We start from the raw sequence: 19355 nt of genomic DNA, 5'->3' as shown, positions 1-19355 counted from the left end.
CTTCTGTGCTCCATTTACTCTTCCTCCCATCCCCTCCTCCCACACCTCTTTGTTTCACCTGAACCCTAGAGTGAAATCCCTGCCTCAGTGAAGTCAGTGGCAAAACTCCCATTGCCTTCAATGGGGCTAGGATGTCACCCCTAGACAGTAAGCATTTTGAGGCAGGGGCTGCATTTTTGTTCTGCGTCAGTACAGTAGGCAGGAAGGGGTGCTGGTCCATGGCTGGGCATCCTAGTGCTGTGGCCCTAATAATGATAAATATAAATACTTATTGGTAAGGTGTCTATCGCTAGGGGCCCTTGGACCTTGATAAGGACCTTCTATTGCTACTGTAATACAAACAATTGCTAATAATACGAATGCAGTAACTCTCCTGTGAGTAGGAGCTATGTTCCCTTGTGCAATCCCTGCATGACTCCACAGAGCTGCGGCAAAAAAGCCGCAGCTGCTCTCTGTTTAGTTAGATGAATGAAACATTCGATTTAGCCTGTAATAAAAATCTCGCTCCCTAAATTAATTCAGATTGGCTTGGAGATGAATGCTGACATTCTGGCTGTAGTGTAATATAGAAATGTAGGGCTGGAAGGAACCTCGAGAGGTCATCTAGTCCAGCCCCCTGCACTGAAGCAAGACCAAGTAAACCCCTCTGCCACCTCTGACAGCTGTTTGTCCAACCTGTTCTTAAAAACCTCCAATGACGGGCATTCCACAACCTTCCCTGGAAGCCTGTTCCAGAGCGTTATGTGACAGGGTCAGGCCAGATGGCTACAGGAGAGTGATCTTGCATGTCATCCTTGTGCAGGGACCATACTAATCTTCTCTGTATCGTTCCAATTTTAGTATACGTGCTGCCGAAGCAAGCACAACTACAGGAGAGTGATAGAAGGCAGATATATTAGCCCCAAGTTAAGTAGGTCCCTTTTCCCTGGGTAAGATAACAGGGAAGGTTCCAGAACAATCAGGAACTTTCTGGAAACAATTAAGGCAGACAGGCTGATTAGAACACCTGCAGCCAATCAAGAAGCTGCTAGAATCAATTAAGGCAGGCTAATCAGGGCACCTGGGTTTAAAAAGGAGCTCACTTCAGTTTGTGGTGCGCGTACGAGGAGTTGGGAGCAAGAGGCACAAGGAGCTGAGAGTGAGAAGGTGTACTGCTGGAGGACTGAGGAGTACAAGCATTATCAGACACCAGGAGGAAAGTCCTGTGGTGAGGATACAGAAGGGGTTGGGAGGAGGCCATGGGGAAGTAGCCCAGGGAGTTGTAGTTGTCACGCAGCTGTTACAGGAGCCACTGTAGACAGCTGTGATCCACAGGGCCCTGGGCTGGAACCCGGAGTAGAGGGTGGGCCCAGGTTCCCCCCATCCCCCCCAACTCCCTACTTGATACCGGAGGAGTTGACCTGGACTGTGGGTTCCACCAGAGGGGAAGGTCTCTGGCCTGTTCCCCGATCCACTAGGTGGACCAGCAGAGACTGTGGGGATTGTTCTTCTTCCTTTCCCCACGCTGGCCAGTGATGAGGCTAACTGAGTGAACGGCAGATTTGAGCCACGAAAGTGGCCAAACTGAGGGCTGCCATGAACCTATGAGGCGAGAAAATCCACCAATAAGCACAGGACCCACCAAGGCAGAGGAGGAACTTTGTCACAGTAACTATCCGGAGAGTTAGAAAGTTTTTCCTAATATCCAACCTAAATCTCCCTTGCTGCAGGTGAAGCCCATTGCTTCTTGTCCTACCTCCAGTGGACACGGCGAACAATCGATAAGGGCTGTTCTAAAGAGGACAGGTAACATATTTGGAGACTGTTAGCAGGTCCCCTTCTCAGTTTTCTTTTCTCAAGGCTAGACGTGCCCAGTTCTTCTTCTTTCTTTAACCTTTCCTCATAGGTCAGGTCTTCCAAATATTTTCTCATTTGTTGTTGCTCTCCTCTGGACTCTCTCCGGTGTCTCCACATCTTCGTTAAAGTGTGGAGCCCGGAACTGGACACAGTTCTCCAGCAGAGGCCTCACCAGAGCCAAGTAGAGCGGAACAACGACCACCTGCATCTGACACACAGCCCTCCTGTTCAAACACCCCCAAGAACGGGTCGAGCTTTTGTTGGCAACCGCATCACGTTGTTGACTCTCGTTACATTTGTGGTCCGCTGTAACCCCCAGATCATAGAATATCAGGGTTGGAAGGGAGCTCAGGAGGTCATCTAGTCCAACCTCCTGCTCAAAGCAGGACCGATCCCCAATTAAATTTTTTTTCAACCAGTACAAACCCCAGGAACTTCATCATGAAGGCGGCACTTAAAAAAAAAAATGAAACCATGCTGACGTCCGGACATGCGGTTACGGGATCCAAAGAGCAGCAGTTCCGCCCTGTAGCGCGCTAGCCATATGATTTTCGGGTTTGTGATCCCAGATAAGGTTAAACTGTTGTTTTTTTTTTTAGATGCTTTATTTTTGCATGGCTCAAAGTCTGCAGCAGCCTTAAACCTTTATGCAAAAAGAAAAGGAGGACTTGTGGCACCTTAGAGACTAACCAATTTATTTGAGCATAAGCTTTTGTGAGCTCACGAAAGCTTATGCTCAAATAAATTGGTTAGTCTCTAAGGTGCCATAAGTCCTCCTGTTCTTTTTGCAAATACAGACTAACAGGGCTGCTCCTCTGAAACCTGCCATTAAACCTTTCTGTGATCCAGCCACGAGAGGGGGGCAGAGAGCCAGGCTGTATTTACACGGGGATAAAAGGCACAAATTCATTTTGGGGGGTGGGGGGAGGGAAGGGGCATGCAAGATGAGATATATGGGGGGGAAATAATTGCACCGCCAGAGACCGAGTTGGAGGGAGATATCAGGAGGCTGTAATGCTGACAGGGTTTTAGGGGGATACTTAGGGTGACCATATTTTCCCAAAGGGAAAATGGGACACCCCTAGGCTGGCCTGAGTCCCTTTTCCCACCCCCCGCCATGCAGGGCCCTCCCAAGCCTCCCACCAGGCTGGGCTGAGGTCCCCTCCCCTGGCACCTGCAACAGACCCCGTGCCGCTCCCACACACATGGGGCTACACGAGGCCGCCCAGCCTCCCACCCATGTAGGTCCAGTCTGAGGTCCCCCTCCCCACTGGCACCTGGGGCCAGCCCAAGCCCCCCCCACCCCCCCTTCCCCCTACAGATCCTTACCCCCGCATGCACAGGGCTGGTGGTCCGAGCCCCCCGCTCATGCTGGTTCATGTTGGGAACCAGCCTGACACAGAATCCCCAGGATCCTGAGCTACACCAAGTGCTCCTTGGTCACAGTCCAGGATCTGGGCCTTTAAGTTAAGCAAATTTGAGTGTCCGGGCCAGAGCCTCAGCTGGTGTAAATCAGTGTAGCTCCAGTGATGGCATCAGAGCAATGTTGATTTATCCCAGCTGAGGAGCTGGCCCTTGGAGAGCAGATGAAACCAGCCAAAAGTCTATTTCCAGAAACTGCAGAGGAGAAAGCTCTTGCATCCCCAGTGATGCCGAGTCACCACTAGGTGAGTGGAGGGAGCAGGGAAGGAAATAGAAAGAGAGACACAGGGTCTGTGAGATCGAGCTCATGAAGGGTTTTAAAAAATGCAAGGGAGTAAGTGTGACAGAGGCATAGTGAGGAACAGAGAGACTGGGGGCGGGCAGAGGAGGGACAGCCATACGGGAAGGGATGGGGGAGAAGAGACAGCAAACCATGATCATAAATGGAATGAATCTGCCAGGGGAGGGAAGCATTTAGACACAAATGCAGGGTGGCTCTGACAGCGACGGTGGGGCCAGGATCTGCAGCCACTCAGCTGCGCTGCACCTACCCGGTGAACAGAGGAGTGCATGGCTGAGAGCCCCTTTTTATGCGATAATTAGAAATGTCTTTCCATGGCTTCGAAAATATAAAGCACGTCACAAAAGCCCTTTTCATCCCTCCATTAGCTGAACTGATTGCCTAGAAGCCCTCGAGTGGAGAGACGCTGCGTGTAAGGGAGGCGGTGCGCTTGAAAGAGGCCTTGGTTTTGGTGTGGGGGGTGCGGTTTGTTTTTTGGTATCTCAAAGGGTACAGCTCAGATGCAAGACGTTGTTTCCTGGGGAAGTGTGGTCTCTGGAGGAAGCAGCTGGCACTGGGGTGGAAACAGAAGCAGATGAGAGGCTGACACTGGATAGTGAAAGGGCTCAAGGCTATAAAATTGCAGTGTAGCCCAAGACCGGCAAGTCCAAGTCAGCTGACTCAGGTCAGCCCCGGGTGTTTGATTGCAGTGTAGACATACCAAATGTGTCGTCCTCTCCCCATGGACTTCATTGGGTCAGTTGAGCTAGGCAATGGCTCTTTTGCTGAGAGCCTTTAGGACTGAGGAATAAACAGGACAGGCGGGGCAGTCCCATTACATAGTCCATCGTTAGTGGTGCAGACAGATTTGCAAGTGCTCAGCCCCAGCTGAAAGGGTTAGATTTTGAAAAGAGCTCAGCTCTCATTGTGACACCTCAGGGAAGATTCCCTCCCCGCCCCCAGCACTTTGCTGTCCGGACAATCTGACCCTGCTTGTGGGCTCAGAAGGCTGTTTTTAAAAACTCTGCCCTTACTGATTGGGAGTCCTGTTGTGAATGACTGAATGTTGCCATCTAGCAAGGGAAAAACCACCCCCACAACTACAAAATCAAGGCAAATGCAACCGACAACGGACTTTGATCATTTCTTTTGCGACCTCTAGCTAGGTTCTGATTATTTGTGATCATCCTTCATGCAGTAAGTACAAGGTAGGATAGATTTGAACAAAAAAGAAAAAAGTAGTGAAATCTTTGTAATATGAAACCTCTCCAAATTATCCATTCTTAAAAAATGTTTGCTGAAAGTTGGGGCTAGATCCCAGCATTTTGCTTTCTCATGTGGATTAGAAAGCATGTGGATGAACTAAATGAGGATCATTGACATGCCAAAAAACTACAAACACAGAAACGTTGGAATTACAAGACTGGATCAGATCTGGGATCTATCCCAGGATTCTGTCTCTTAACAGTGTACTGCACCAGCTGCTTTGGAGGAAGGTGCAAGACACCTATCCCCTCAACTGACAATTGTGGAATAACCTGCCCATGGGGGAAATTACTTCCTGACCTCAACTAGTTAGAGGTTTGTTCATGCCCTGAAGCAGGAAGGTTTATAGCCCTTCCAAAACTCTGGTTCATTTTTTCATCTTTACTGGGGAAATTCCAAAGGTTTGGAGTCCTGCCAATGTCGTTGCAATGTTTTAAAAGGATGACCCAGAGAACTATAGATGAGCTAGCCTGTTGTCAGTCCCAGGTAAAATAATGTCATGGTTAATATGTAGGTTTGGGAGGATTAAATTTTTATTTGTAAATGTTGATTTCACTGAACACCCACAAACTGACAAAACAAATTCCATCCATCATAATAAAAATGTACAGATAGGCAAAATAAAAAGGCCTGCTGCTTGAGAACTAATCTGAGTCTGATTTAAGTATATTTACCTTGTATATTTTGACAGTTTGTGTTTGAATGGTTAAAAGCTTTAACTTTTTGAATCTTAATGTCTACTGTCATTAAATAATTATTGTCCAACACCCCCACCATAACTTGGTGCAGCTGTGAACATTTAAATTGATAAAAAATTTAAAATAAATAATAATAAATAATTTATAATAAATTGATAAAAATTGCTTAAAATAAGTATTAAACATTAATATTATCTATCAAAATTATAAAAAACATCAAAATTTAATCCTGCCAAAACTATTTACACAAAACTCTATCCACAAAAAATTAACAGATAGACGTATAATTAACAACAGCTATCATGGTTTTATGTAAGTTAGATCTTGCCAAACAAACTTTTGTAGGATTATGCGTCTGGTTGAATAAGGCAATTGTGTTGATATAAAAACAATGGGGAGTACTTGTGGCACCTTAGAGACTAACAAATCTGGGCATAAGCTTTCGTGGGCTAAAACCCACTTCATCAGATGCATGGAGTGGAAAATACAGTAGGCAGGTATATATTCAGACTAAGACAGCTAACACTCTGAAACCTGTGTTGATATAGTATACAGTAGTTGGATTTCTCCAAGGCACTTGTCTTAAACTCTCCCTGAATAATATAGATTCATAGATATTAAGGTCAGAAGGGACCATTATGATCATCTAGTCTGACCTCCTGCACAACGCAGGCCACAAAATCTCACCCACCCACTCCTGCGAAAAACCTCTCACCTATGTCTGAGCTATCGAAGTCCTCAAATCGTGATTTAAAGACTTCAAGGAGCAGAGAATCCTCCAGCAACTGACCCGTGCCCCATGCTACAGAGGAAGGTGAAAAACCTCCAGGGCCTCTTCCACTCTGCCCTGGAGGAAAATTACTTCTCGACCCCAAATATGGCGATCAAGATAGATGGATAAAAACTGGCTCACTGATAGATCTCAAAATGTAGTTATTAACAAGGAGACATCAAGGAGGGGGGCCGTTTCTGGTGGGGACCCCAGGGATCGGTTGCTGGTCCAATGCTGCTCTAATATTTTTACAACTATCTGGATGATGATGTAAAATCTTTGCTGATAAAGTTTGAAGATGACCCAAATATTGACAGGGTAGGAAATAAACTGTTAGAGTGATCTGAATCACCTGGTTAAATGGCCAGACTCCAATAAAAGTCATTTTAATATAGCCAAATGCAAAATAATAAATCTGGGGGGAAAGAATGCAGATGATACCTGCAGGTTGAAAGAGTCTGTCTTGGACAGCATTGACTCAGAAGATCAGAGGGAGCATAGCATATAATCGCCTCAACATGAGCTCTCAGTGCGTTGCTTTGACAAAATGGGCTAAAGTGATCCTTGGATGTCTGAACAGGGGATATCAAGTGGAAGCAGGGACATGATCTTGTCTCTGGACACAGCATTGTAAGAATAACTTGTCTAGTTCTGGTGTCCACACATCAAGAAGGATGTGAAAATACTGGAATGAGTCCTAAGGAGGGCCACAAAAATGATCTAAGGGCTGGAAAAAAAATAAGTCTTTTGATGTGAGGAGCTCAGTGTATCAAAGAGAAGGCTGAGAGGTGACTGTGTCTAGATACTCACACATGGCAAACAGATCTGATAGTGGTGGGCTTTTCAGCCTTGCTGACCAGGGCATAACAAGACGCTGAAGTTAGACAAAATTAACCCTGAAATAAGACGCAATTTCCTAATGGCGAGGGGAAGGACACATTGGAACAGCTCACCAGGGGAAGTGTTGGGCTCTAAAACAATATCAGGGATCTTTTTAAAGGCTATTCTTTAATCCAGCTTCTGGGAGAAATTCTACTGCCTGTCTGCGCAGAGGGTCGGGCTGGATGATTGTGGTGGTCTCTTCCGGCCTTGGTGTCTGTGAATTTATGAATCCTGCTATCCATCCCCTTCCTTATGGCCATAGAGAGAACAGGGAGCTCTGTGTTACCCTCAAAATGCTCATAACACGTGAAGCTTTGTATTATGACTTTAATCCAATCTCATGCTTCAGTCGGTCGTCTGCACGGGCCAGGAAGGAATGTTTTTCCCCGATGCACAACTGGCCAGATGTGTTTTGGGTTTCTTTTTCCCTGCTTTCCTCTGAAATATCAGGGATTGGCCACCGCTGGAGACAGGACACTGAACAAGGTGGACTAGTGCTCTGAGATGGCCCAGAGATTTATCTTTCCTAGATGCCTGGCTGGCGTGTGTTTGCTCCCATGCTCAGGGTGAAACTGACTGCCAGATTTAGGGTGAATCTTCCTCTTGGTTAGATTGCCCAGGGTCCTCAGAGTTGCATGGAGTGTGGCTTGCCCGCTAGGATCCTCTGAGCATGTCTTCACCTAATCAACACCCTGCTATTGCAGGAGCCCCTGGCATTGGTGGAAGATCAGGCTCTCCTGTTCTCTGCCTGTGGCCACAACAGTTTAGTCTCCCGAGGACTGAAGCGTGTGATTAAAGTAATTGGGCTCTCTATAAGGCTATTGGAGGTGAAATGTAATGGCTGTATGTTTACAGGAGGTCAGACTGGATGATCTACTTCTCCTTTCCGGCTTCAAACTCTATGAAACCATTCCAACTGGATATTCTTGTTACCTTCATGAACTTCCAGCCTTTTTAAACTCTTGGCCTCACTGGTATCTTGTGGCTGGTATCTTGTTCCACAGGCTAACTGTGCACCATGTGAAAGTGTTCTAAAAATGCCTCGAAGTCTGGAAATGCTGTAACCCTCTTGCTTCAGGACTCTGTGGTACAGATGTGGGGACCCGCATGAAAGACCCCCTAAGCTTATTTCTACCAGCTTAGGTTAAAAACTTCCCCAAGGCACAAATCTCTATTTGTCTTTGGACTGAGATATGCTGCCACCACCAAGTGATTTAACAAAGAACCAGGGAGAAGGACCACTTGGAGTTCCTCTTCCTCCAGCAATCCCCCCAAGCCCTTACACCCCCTTTCCTGGGGAGGCTTGAGAATAATATCCTAATCAATTGGTTACAAAATGATCAAAGACCCAAACCCCTAGGTCTTGGAACAATGGAAAAATCAGTCAGGTTCTGAAAAGAAGGACATAAGGCAGTCTCTAACTTTCAGAGCTTGGTGATGTTAGAAAGAAACTTCCCGTCTGGATGGATTATTCCATAACTGAGTGTGTCTTCTTCTGAAGCAGCTGGTACTAATACCACTGTCTGAGACGGGCCCCAAATTGGCAAGGTAATTAATCATGTGTCTCACTTCTAAGCGGGTGACATGAATAGGTAGGACCCTACCAATGTCACTGCTGTGAAAAACCTGTCACAGACCATGAAATAAGCCCTTCCTCAAGAAATCTGATCTCCCCCTTGCTGTTGGGAGCACCCCAGCCAGGAGGCTCCTCGCTGCAAGTCCCTGCTGGGCTGGGGAGAGACAGGACTGGTCCTTCCCTTGCATGGCAGCTCGGGGCGAGGCGGAGAGAAGGGGTGAGATCAGACCCACTTCCATGTACCTTTTGGGCTGGGACTCCCATGGTTACAACACTGTGAAATTTCAGAGATAAACAGCTGAAAACGTGAAATTGACCAATTAAAAACCCTATGGCCATGAAATTGATCAAAATGGACTGTGAATTTGGTACGGCCCTTTTAAGTCACGAGCTTAAAACTAGGTATGTGCCTTGCTGAATCGGGGCCAGGACACTGGACTAGACGGCCCACTGGTCTGGTGTGTGATAGCAATTGCAATAGCATTGGTAAACTTTTGATGACAGGATTTTGGAGGGTTTGTTGTTACTGCAACAGATTTTGCCTTAGTCACAGAAATTGTTAGACTTTCATACCTTTGTGCTACATACTGTCGCTATCTTCTTTTAAATTTAGCTCTCTTGTGAGGGGAGGGGAACTGGGGGCCAGTGTATACCGTCTGCCTCCCTTGCCTAATCAAAGAGCATTTGGCTTGAAAGGATCTCGATTCTAAGCGAAGGCGACAAGGAACATGCATCATTAAAAAATGTTCAAGTGACTTTCAGGGAGTAGTGGAATGCCTCTGAAATTTCTCCAGTTACAAATGCACCGCACCACAGCAGAAGCTGCGTAGAGAGATGGTGGGTTGGGGAGGCATGAAGAATCTAATTTTACAGTGGTTGTCAATTTTGCAATAACTCTCACAGGTAAAGCCTCTGATAGCCAACGAGTGGGCATGTTTTCTCTAATAGTAAACGAAAATAGATTTATAAGGCCCACGCTTCCCAGCCCTTTGCTGTCCCCTGGCACCCAACTTTCCGCCCCCTAAAACAGCTCATTTGCTAGGTAACGAGTTGTTTTCATCTGATTATAACTCTCCTTCCCTAATCCCCCTTCTCTGTGGAGGGCTGGGATATTAAACATTTAAGCCAAAAGAGATTTTGCTGCTTACTGTTACTGAGTAAGAACATCTGTCTTGAGGTTGTTTACTAAAACAGATTTCAGAGTAACAGCCGTGTTAGTCTGCTTATGCTCAAATAAGTTGGTTAGTCTCTAAGGTGCCACAAGTACTCCTTTTCTTTTTACTAAAACAGAGGGATCGGTAGAAAACAGCGGTATCTAGTAGCTATTCCCCAGATTACTGTATTGAAGATCTAGATAAAAGAATGCCTTCGTGGGTATATCAAAAGCCAGATGTATTGTATCTGCGTCAAGTTTTCCTCTTGTATTTCTCACATCCAGGCATGTTTTAATCCAAAGCCGAGATCCATCTTGTGTCGGCGATCCTGTCAGAGCTCACAGGCTAAGCAAGGTTAGAACACTTCAGAACTTGGAGAGCAAGGGAAGCAGGAGCTGATGCGGTTAATTCAGTAGAGAGAGCTGTCCCCTTGGAGTGAGTGCTGATCCCAATGCTTCCGTGTGGTGGGAGTGGGTGCTGTTTTGCAGGGAGCAGGGTGCTCACTAGAGGCCCTCTGTCCTGGGAGTCAGTGCTGACCCGAGGGCCCCCATGCTGTGTGCTACAAGGAGAAGTGAAGGTAATTCAGCAGGGAGCATGCTCCCCTTTCATGCCCCCATGTCCCAGCATGGTGCAGGGGGGGTGCAGTGCTGCAGGAAGTGATATCCAGCCCAGGAGCCGTGCCAGGGATGTGCTGTGCTGTAGGGAGTGGGGTGGATGGCTTAGCAGGGGATGCTCTCTCCTCTGAGTCAAGGCTAAGCCCAATGTCTCAGCACGGAGCTGCCCTGCAGAGAGTGGTACCCACCTCGGTGGCACTAGGGGTGCTGTGTTGCAAGGAGTGGGGTGGATGACTCAATAGAGGTCTGATTCAGAGTGGAGCGGGAAGATGAGCCAGTCTGGATGAGCCAAGAAAGAAGTGGGAATGGCAAGCAAAAACAAACTCCAGGGGCCAGATCTTCCTCTGGGGTAAATTGGTGTAGCTCCACTCAATGACTTCAACGGTGCTAGGTCGATTTACACTTCCTAAGGCTATGGCCCCACATTCTCCTTCCGGCACCCTAAAAGTCCCCTTTGGGCCTCCAGCGGGGATCTGGCAGTTCGGAGGATCATCCTGCTCCCTTGTGCTGAGATGGCAAAAGGCTCCGTATTTACAGATAGTTGCTTTAAACAGCTCAGAGCAGGTGATGGATCCGCACAGTAATTTCCGAGCACCACGACAGCTTGTGCTGCATGCAGTGGGAAGCTCAGGGATGAAGCCCCCACACCTCTTTCAGAGCATGAGGGGTGATGCTGCAGAGACGGCTGCCGGGATCCCAGCAGCCACCTTGTCACATGCCCCCACGCCCTGGGAAAGTGACCTCTCTTCGCCTGCTGCGCTGACAATGTGCCAGGCATTTGAGGGCTGCAGCTGAGTCGCAGATTACACGTCCCAACATACAATGCTCCATTTTGGCCCACACCTGCACGGTGAGCTACACCTCTCTAGGATCGTGCTGTTTTTATTGTTGTTGGAGATTTACATTGACGAAGTTACTGGAGACTTCAGCCAGGCAAGGGACCCTCATGCCAGGCGCCGTGCAAGAATGCAGAGCCTGATTCTCATTTGCACTAAGGTCCTGTTACATACTCTGTCCGAGGGGCGTGAAAAGGCCTTAGTGTAAATCAGAACAGAGCCATCTGAATGGCAGTACAGAGTACCATCCAGTTAATTAAACGGGAGGAAGGCCAGAGGCTCCAGTGTAGGCCCACTTTGCTATCCCTGGGTTACTGTATAGGCCCAAAAAGAACAGGAGGACTTGTGGCACCTTAGAGACTAACCAATTTATTTGAGCATGAGCTTTCGTGAGCTACAGCTCACTTCATCGGAGGCCCAGTCACTATGTCAATAACCAGGAGTCACCAATACACAGGGAATGGGAGAGGTTAACGTTAATATGCTCTGGATTTACGTAAGAAAATAAGAACAGCCATGCTGGGTCAGACCAGTGGTCCATCTAGCCCAATAAGCTGTCTTTCCACAGTGGCAAATGCCAGGTGCTTCAGAGGACATGAACAGAACAGGGCAGTTATCGAATGATCAGCCCCCTGTCATCCAGTCCCAGCACCCAGCAGTCAAAGGCTTAGGGACACCCAGAGCATGGGGTTGTGTCCCTGACCATCCGAGCTAATAGCCATTGATGGACCTATCCTCCACGAACTTTTATCTAATTCTTCTTTGAACCCAGTTATACTTTTGGCCTTCACAACATCCCCTGGCAACGAGCGCCATAGGTTGACTGTGCGTTGTGTGAGGAAGAACTTCCTTATGTTTGTTTTAAATGTGCTGCCGATCAATTTCATTGGGTGACCCTTGGTTCTTGTGTGATACGAAGGGGTAAACAACACTTCCCTATTCACTTTCTCCACAGATTTGGACTTAACTATCTTGAGTAATTTTGAATCATCGGCAAATTTTGCCACCCCCTTTTCCAGATCATTTATGAATATGTTGAACAGCACTGGTCCCAATACAGATCCTTGGGGGATCCTGCTCTTTACCTCTCTCCATTGTAAAAAGTGGCCATTTATTCCTACCCTTTGTCTCCTATCTTTTAATCAGAAACTGATCCAGGAAAGGATGCTCCCTCTTATCCCATGACTGCTTACTTTGCTTAAAAACTTTTGGTGTGGGATATTGTCAAAGGCTTTCTGAAAATGCAAGTACACTGTATCAAGTGGATCACCCTTGTCCACATGCTTATTGACTTCCTCAAAGAATTCTAATAGATTGGTGAGGCATGATTTCCCTTTACAAAAGCTGTGTTGACTCTTCCCCATCAAATTGTGTTCATCTATGTCTGATAATTCTGTACTTTACTATAATTTCAACTAATTTGCCTGGTACTGAAGTTAGATTTACTGGCCTGTAATTGCCAGGATCACCTCTGGAGCCTCTTTTAAAAATCGGCGTCACATTAGCTACCCTCCAGTCATCTGTACGGAGACTGATTTAAGTGAAAGGTTACATACCATAGTTAGTAGTTCTGCCATTTCATATATGAGTTCCTTCAGAATTCTTGGGTAAATCCAGGGGTGAAAGTAAAATGCAGCTCTTACCATATGGGGCTGCTCTGCCCCCCCCGGAAGGGGCGGGGCCTTGGGTGGAAGGGGCGGGGCTGGGGGTCAGCCTCCCCGAGCCAGTCCATCTGCTCTCCCTGGCCCATGCTGCCCTGGGCTCCAGCGGCGATTTAAAGGGCCCGGGTCTCCGGCCGGCACTGCCCCAGAGCAGCTACTTCTTCCTGCTGCCCCCCCCCACCACCAGTGGCAGCTGGAGGGGCAAAAGGGGTCGCGACATTAAAGCGCTTTAACTTCGCTGCCCCTTTTGTGCCCCGCATCGGCGGCCCTGGTAGGGACCCAGCAGGGCCGCCGATGCGGGGCGCAAAAGGGGCAGCGACGTTAAAGTCAGCGGTACAGGCGGCTACCTTTTACCGGTACGCCGTGCCAGCCCGTATCCCCTTACTTTCACCCCTGGGTGAATCCCATCCAATCCTGGTGACTTATTACTGTTTAATTTATCAATTTGTTCCAAAACCGCCTTGATTGACACCCCAATCTGGGACAGTTCCTCAGATTTGTCACCTAAAAAGAATGGCTCTGTTTTGGAAGTCTCCCTCACATCATCTGCGATGAAGACTGATGCAAAGAGTTCATTTAGCTTCTCCACAATGGCCTTATCTTCCTTGAATGCTCCTTTAGCACCGTGATTATCCAGTGGCAGGCTCCCTGGTCTTTCAGGCTCCCCATCCATTTCAAAGCTGAGCCATGGTGCAGCTGGGTGAGTAAGCAGGGAGCAGCCTCCCTCATCACAGGGTCTGTGTTGTAGATGGGCATCAAGGTGGCAAAAGAACTTTCTTGGAAACCAAAAGCTTCTGCTGTCTGTGAGGGAGAACTCAAGGGGAGCTTTCCGTGACCCTTGTTCATGCAGGGAAGAGCGCATCTCGCCCATTCTGCTGATCATCATCAGCCACTCGGCTGGAGCGCAAGGCCTCTTTCATTAGAGAAATCGGCTGTGACAGCTGCTTGGCAGCCTCGCTCAGCACGCCAGCCTGCTGCGTTGCCACGCCAAGAATCTCAAACAGGGACGAGACCATCTGCGCTGGGTTACAGCTGAAACTTTGCAGAGATGCGGATGCAGCCTTGCAAAGGGTGATGGGAAGAAGGAAGTGGGGTGGGATGGGGAAGGCCAGGGCTTCGACCCGCTGTCCCTTTGTCTGTCAGGGCTTTCCTCTCTGTCTGTTTTCTTAACTGGGCATTGCTTGATTCATACAGGGGAAGGAATGGTGCCTTCTGGGAGGAATCTGTGCTGGAATAAGAGTCATTATTGGAGGATATTTTTGTAGTAACCATCCTGATCAGAGACAGAACCCTCTGGGTTTTACCACCTCAGAGAATACCTGGGTGGATCAGTGCCCTCTGCAGAACCATGAGTTTCAAACAGCTGTCTGGTTCTTCACATGGCTACTTCTGATAATCCCCTGCCATGGTGGATTTGCTGGTTGCTATCATAACCATGGGACGGGTGGGTTAAGACAGGATCAAACCAGTCAGCTGAGCCGGGTCTCCCAATTTGATAGGATTTCCAGATTTTTCTTAGAGACCACACACCTTGCCACATCCCCATGGAGATTTGGGGTACCCTATTTATTGTCCAAAGCCTTTCCGCAGTCTTCCTAAGGAGTCCCCATATTTTGCACCTTCATCCCCCTCTTCCTCAGCAATATGCCAGCTGCTTTGATCCCGCTTTCTGAAAAGGAACCCCAAACTTTTCCCCTCTACCCCTTCTTCCACTCTGTAGCCCCACCAGAAATATACAAGGGGGTTGAGGTTCCCACATGTTGAATATAAGCAACACTGTGGGATGTCTACACTACCATGGAGAGGTATGATTGCTTCATAGGTAGACATACCCAGTCTTGCTTTGATCAGACTAGATCCAAGCTAGCTTGAGTAACTGTAGCGGTGAAGTTCAGGCAGCATGGGCTGCAGCCCCTTGAGTATGTACCTGGAGTCCCAGGTGAGCAGGGCTACCCCATATAGCTGCTTGTGATCACACTGGTGGCTTCACTTCTATTGTTCAAGCTAGTTTTGCTCAAGCAAGATCAAAGCTAGCTCGGGTCTGCCTTCACGGGCTGCAGTTGCATCTCCTGACTGAAGTGTAGATAGACCTTTAATCTGTTTCTCCGACAGGAAGTACAGGTCTTCTGCGCTTCCCAAGTGGTTTCTCTGGAGGCAGGAAAGGGCCAGTCCTGGCTACTCAGACACACCAGTTCCAGGTGGCTGTGCATTGCCTGGGCTGATTGAAATTCTGAGCAGCAGCATGTTGTGGCCTCTGAGTCAGAGCGAGGGAAATGAGCACAGGCCGTCTATCATCCCCACTAATCACGGCCAACAGCCACAATTCAAAGCAGCTGCTCCATGTCGATAGGACACTGAGCATCCTTCCAGCGCCCTGCGGCTCTGGCCGAGCCTACTGTGTAATCAGGCTGGAAGTGAGGAGGTGGGGAGCCAGGATTTGGGGGATAATTAGACTAATGGCAAGGAAAATTATGCTTGCTGGGGGGGGAGGGTGGAATATCCAGCCATGCTTCGCTAGAATCAGTCATGTCAGTGGGAGATTCTTGCAAGGATCAGCCATTCAGGGATGCTGATGAGAGATGATGTCAGCGTGGTCCAGGGGATAGGATGCTAAACTGGGAGCCAGGAGAACTGGGACTGTATTCCTAGCTCTGCCACTGGCTTAGTCTGTAGCCTTTGGGCAAGTCACTTAATCGCTCTGTGCCTCAGTTTCCTCATCTGTGTGGATTAGGGATGATGACACTGACTTTCTTTCGTAAAGTGATCTAAATAAGAGTCATCGATTTTAAGGCAATAGGGAACCATTGTGATCAGCCTGCATTCCACAGATCATGATATTCTACCCATTTCCAAGTATGATTAATATTATTATTAGCTGTCATTGCTGAGAAGGGAACGGGAACTGACGGAGCCGCACAGTCGCAACTCCATGGGCGGGCCGCTTTTTAAAGCAATCACCTCCAGCCAGGCCACCTGCTACAGGAATGCTAAATATAAAGGGGATACAGCTGTTAATGGCTGTGCATGCGTATATAGTGAGTGGGTATAAAGTGCGCCATCTACTGGCAGATAAGGATGTGTAGCATGGTTCCTAAGTGGTGACTGTTACGCACGATAAATTGGCAGCTTGAGTCTAGGTCGTAACATTGCCGTGTGCTCCTTACAAGCTAAGAACATCTGGGCTGGGTTAGGACTTGGATGGGAGACTTCAGAGTAGAACATTTCAAGGGGGCTGATCGTTTAATGTCTGTCACATGCGCACCCCCATGGCGCAGCATCTCTTTGTTTCAGCACTCTTCCCCGTAAGGTCGTAGTGAGCCAAGGCCTCTGCTGGATAGACTGTGATCTGGATGTGGGGTAAAATCAAGGACCTGACCACTTGTGGTTATTAGGTGCTATTGCAATACAAAATACTAAGCCCCCTCCTCCACCCCTCCGTCATGGACCTAATTCCCCATTGTGCGAGGGGCTGTACAAACACAGAACACATAGATGGTCCCTGCCCCAATTGGCTTCCAATCGACGCATAAGGGCGAAGACTGATAGACAGATGGGGGATGTGCACAGAGACAATGAAATGATCGGCAGCGGTCTGAGCTCATCAGTTGTCTGACCATTGTCAAGGTTTTGGTAGGTATCAAGCACAGGAGAGTTTTAAGAAGGGATTAAAGATCAGAGCTCTTTTCAAAAGGGTCAAGGCATTAGTCCTGACTGGGTCTGGGAGATCACAGTATAGCCAGCCAGCCAGCTTCAGCAAGATACAGGATCATTCACTTCCTGTCCTCCGTTGACATAATTATTGTCTAACACTGGGAATTCTTTTCTTGGTGGGAAAGGAAAACCATTGTGCATGCAGAGGTGGAGGGTGGAGTGAGAACTAAACAAAGACTGGGTTCCTCCCCAAATAAAGTAGCACATGTAGAGCAAGGGGGGATGGAGGGGAGATCTCTCAAGGCAGAAATGGAAGTTAGGCACCTCAGGCCCAGTGGCTTTGAATGGGAACTGGTTACCTAACTGCCCTTTGTAGCCTTGGAAAATCTCCCACTGGATCTATCAGCATGGCTCACAGGAAATACATTGGACCTGGAGCTTTCCTTGAAATGTGCCTCTATCCAGTCATGGTGGTGTAGGGTCACCTCTGGCCACTTTGAAATGGCAGAATCCTACATGCGAGAGGTGGAAAACCTCATCCATGCTGGCCCATGCATGCAATATACTTAAAGAATACCCCTTAAGCCCCCATCCTTGGTCAAATACCATATGGCTATCATTTCCCCTCCTTAGGCTGAAGTCTTTTAAGTAGGCATAGTATCTCCAAGCTCAAGGACTCATGGGTTCTATATACCTCACTCTGCAACTGATTCACTGTGTGGCTTGGAGAAAGTCCGTTCATCATTCTGTGACTCAGTTTCCCCATCTGTGTAAGAGGAATAAAGATACTGACCTGCCTCATAGGGGTGTTGGGAAACTTAAATTTATGCATGGAAAGGGTAGGCTTTTCAAAGCCACTGGAGGGATTTCAATGTCAAATTCAGATCAGAAATTGGGCATACACGTCCCCTATAAAGCCTTGAAAACTCCCCCCAGAGTGCTTGGAGATCTGCAAATGAGAGGCGCTAGGGAAGGGCAAAGCATCAGCATTGTGCCTGCATCCTTGAAGAGGGGGGGCTCAGCTCATCAGACTCACTTCCATCCTCTCTGGTTTTGTTTAAATTAAGCCATCTGCCCACATTAAACGGTAAATTATCTCAGCTGCTGGCCTGACTCCCTGGGGGAAACAGAGAGAGAAAAAGGGAGAGACGGTGGTGGCGCTGGAGCTGAAAACAAGACAGATTGGACAAGAACCGGAATCACGTGCCCCGCGGCTTCCATATCCCCCCATGCCGGAGAATGCCCAGTTCACAGGAAGCTCCAGGTTCCATCCGAAAGATCAAGATCTGCGGAAAAGGACCTAGGGGTGACAGTGGACGAGAAGCTGGATATGAGCCAGCAGTGTGCCCTTGTTGCCAAGAAGGCCAATGGCATTTTGGGATGTATAAGTAGGGGCATTGCCAGCAGATCGAGGGACGTGATCGTCCCCCTCTATTCGACGTTGGTGAGGCCTCATCTGGAGTACTGTGTCCAGTTTTGGGCCCCACACTACAAGAAGGATGTGGATAAATTGGAGAGAGTCCAGCGAAGGGCAACAAAAATGATTAGGGGACTGGAACACATGAGTTATGAGGAGAGGCTGAGGGAACTGGGATTGTTTAGTCTGCAGAAGAGAAGAATGAGGGGGGATTTGATAGCTGCTTTCAACTACCTGAGAGGTAGTTTCAGAGAGGATGGTTCTAGACTATTCTCAGTGGTGGAAGAGGACAGGACAAGGAGTAATGGTCTCAAGTTGCAATGGGGGAGGTTCAGGTTGGATATTAGGAAAAACTTTTTCACTAGGAGGGTGGTGAAACACTGGAATGCGTTGCCTAGGGAGGTGGTGGAATCTCCTTCCTTAGAAGTTTTTAAGGTCAGGCTTGACAAAGCCCTGGCTGGGATGATTTAATTGGGTATGCGTCCTGCTTTTGAGCAGGGGGTTGGACTAGATGACCTCCTGAGGTCCCTTCCAACCCTGATATTCTATGATTCTATGATTCTAGTGCAGGTATGCCTACCCAGGCTAGAATTATACCTTCACTTGTAGCATAGACATACCCTCTGTCTCTCTGTGCCTCGGTCTCCCATCTGTACAATGGGGATAAGGGCACTTTCCTACCTCACAAGGATGTTGCGAGATACCATGGCAATGAAGGCCAGATAAGTGCCTACTATATGTAGCCATCTCATCTCACTTTGACTGGCTTTGTATAGTGTATATTACCTCTGTGGAGTGCCTCCTGATTTATACCAGTGTACGTGCGATCAGAATCAGGTCCCACATCTTGTGACACACATAACAGTTAGGCACTTGTGCATGGAAAAGGCCAGAACCCCACTGCTGGAAGATTCACTTATACTTTGTCCCTAAACTCAACAGCCCCATATCTTGTCCCGCTCCCTTCTACTCCAGGCATCAGCAACCAATCATGCCCTGTGCTTTTATTGTGCTGCACATGGAAAACAACTCTGCTCTGGCCAGACTCTAAATATGTTTCTTGACTTTAGCAAAGCTTTTGACACGGTCTCCCACAGTATTCTTGTCAGCAAGTTAAGGAAGTATGGGCTGGATGAATGCACTACAAGGTGGGTAGAAAGCTGGCTAGATTGTCGGGCTCAACGGGTAGTGATCAATGGCTCCATATCTAGTTGGCAGCCAGTATCAAGTGGAGTACCCCAAGGGTCAGTCCTGGGGCCAGTTTTGTTCAATATCTTCATAAATGATCTG

The 19355-nt window shown here is 48.0% G+C and overlaps 1 non-coding gene across 1 annotated transcript; it reads right to left on the bottom strand.

The window, feature by feature from the left end:
- Positions 1 to 757: 757 nt before the first annotated feature.
- On the bottom strand, positions 758 to 864 carry LOC140901530 (U6 spliceosomal RNA). The gene has a single exon (XR_012155887.1). It is a non-coding gene; the product is annotated as a U6 spliceosomal RNA (small nuclear RNA).
- Between the last annotated feature and the right edge of the window lie 18491 nt (positions 865 to 19355).

The sequence above is a fragment of the Lepidochelys kempii genome, chromosome 21 (genome assembly GCF_965140265.1).
Source record: "Lepidochelys kempii isolate rLepKem1 chromosome 21, rLepKem1.hap2, whole genome shotgun sequence".
NCBI classification, from domain to species: Eukaryota; Metazoa; Chordata; order Testudines; family Cheloniidae; genus Lepidochelys; species Lepidochelys kempii.
The sequence above is the reverse complement of the archived record's forward strand: the minus strand, read 5'-3'. Positions and strand labels throughout refer to the sequence as shown.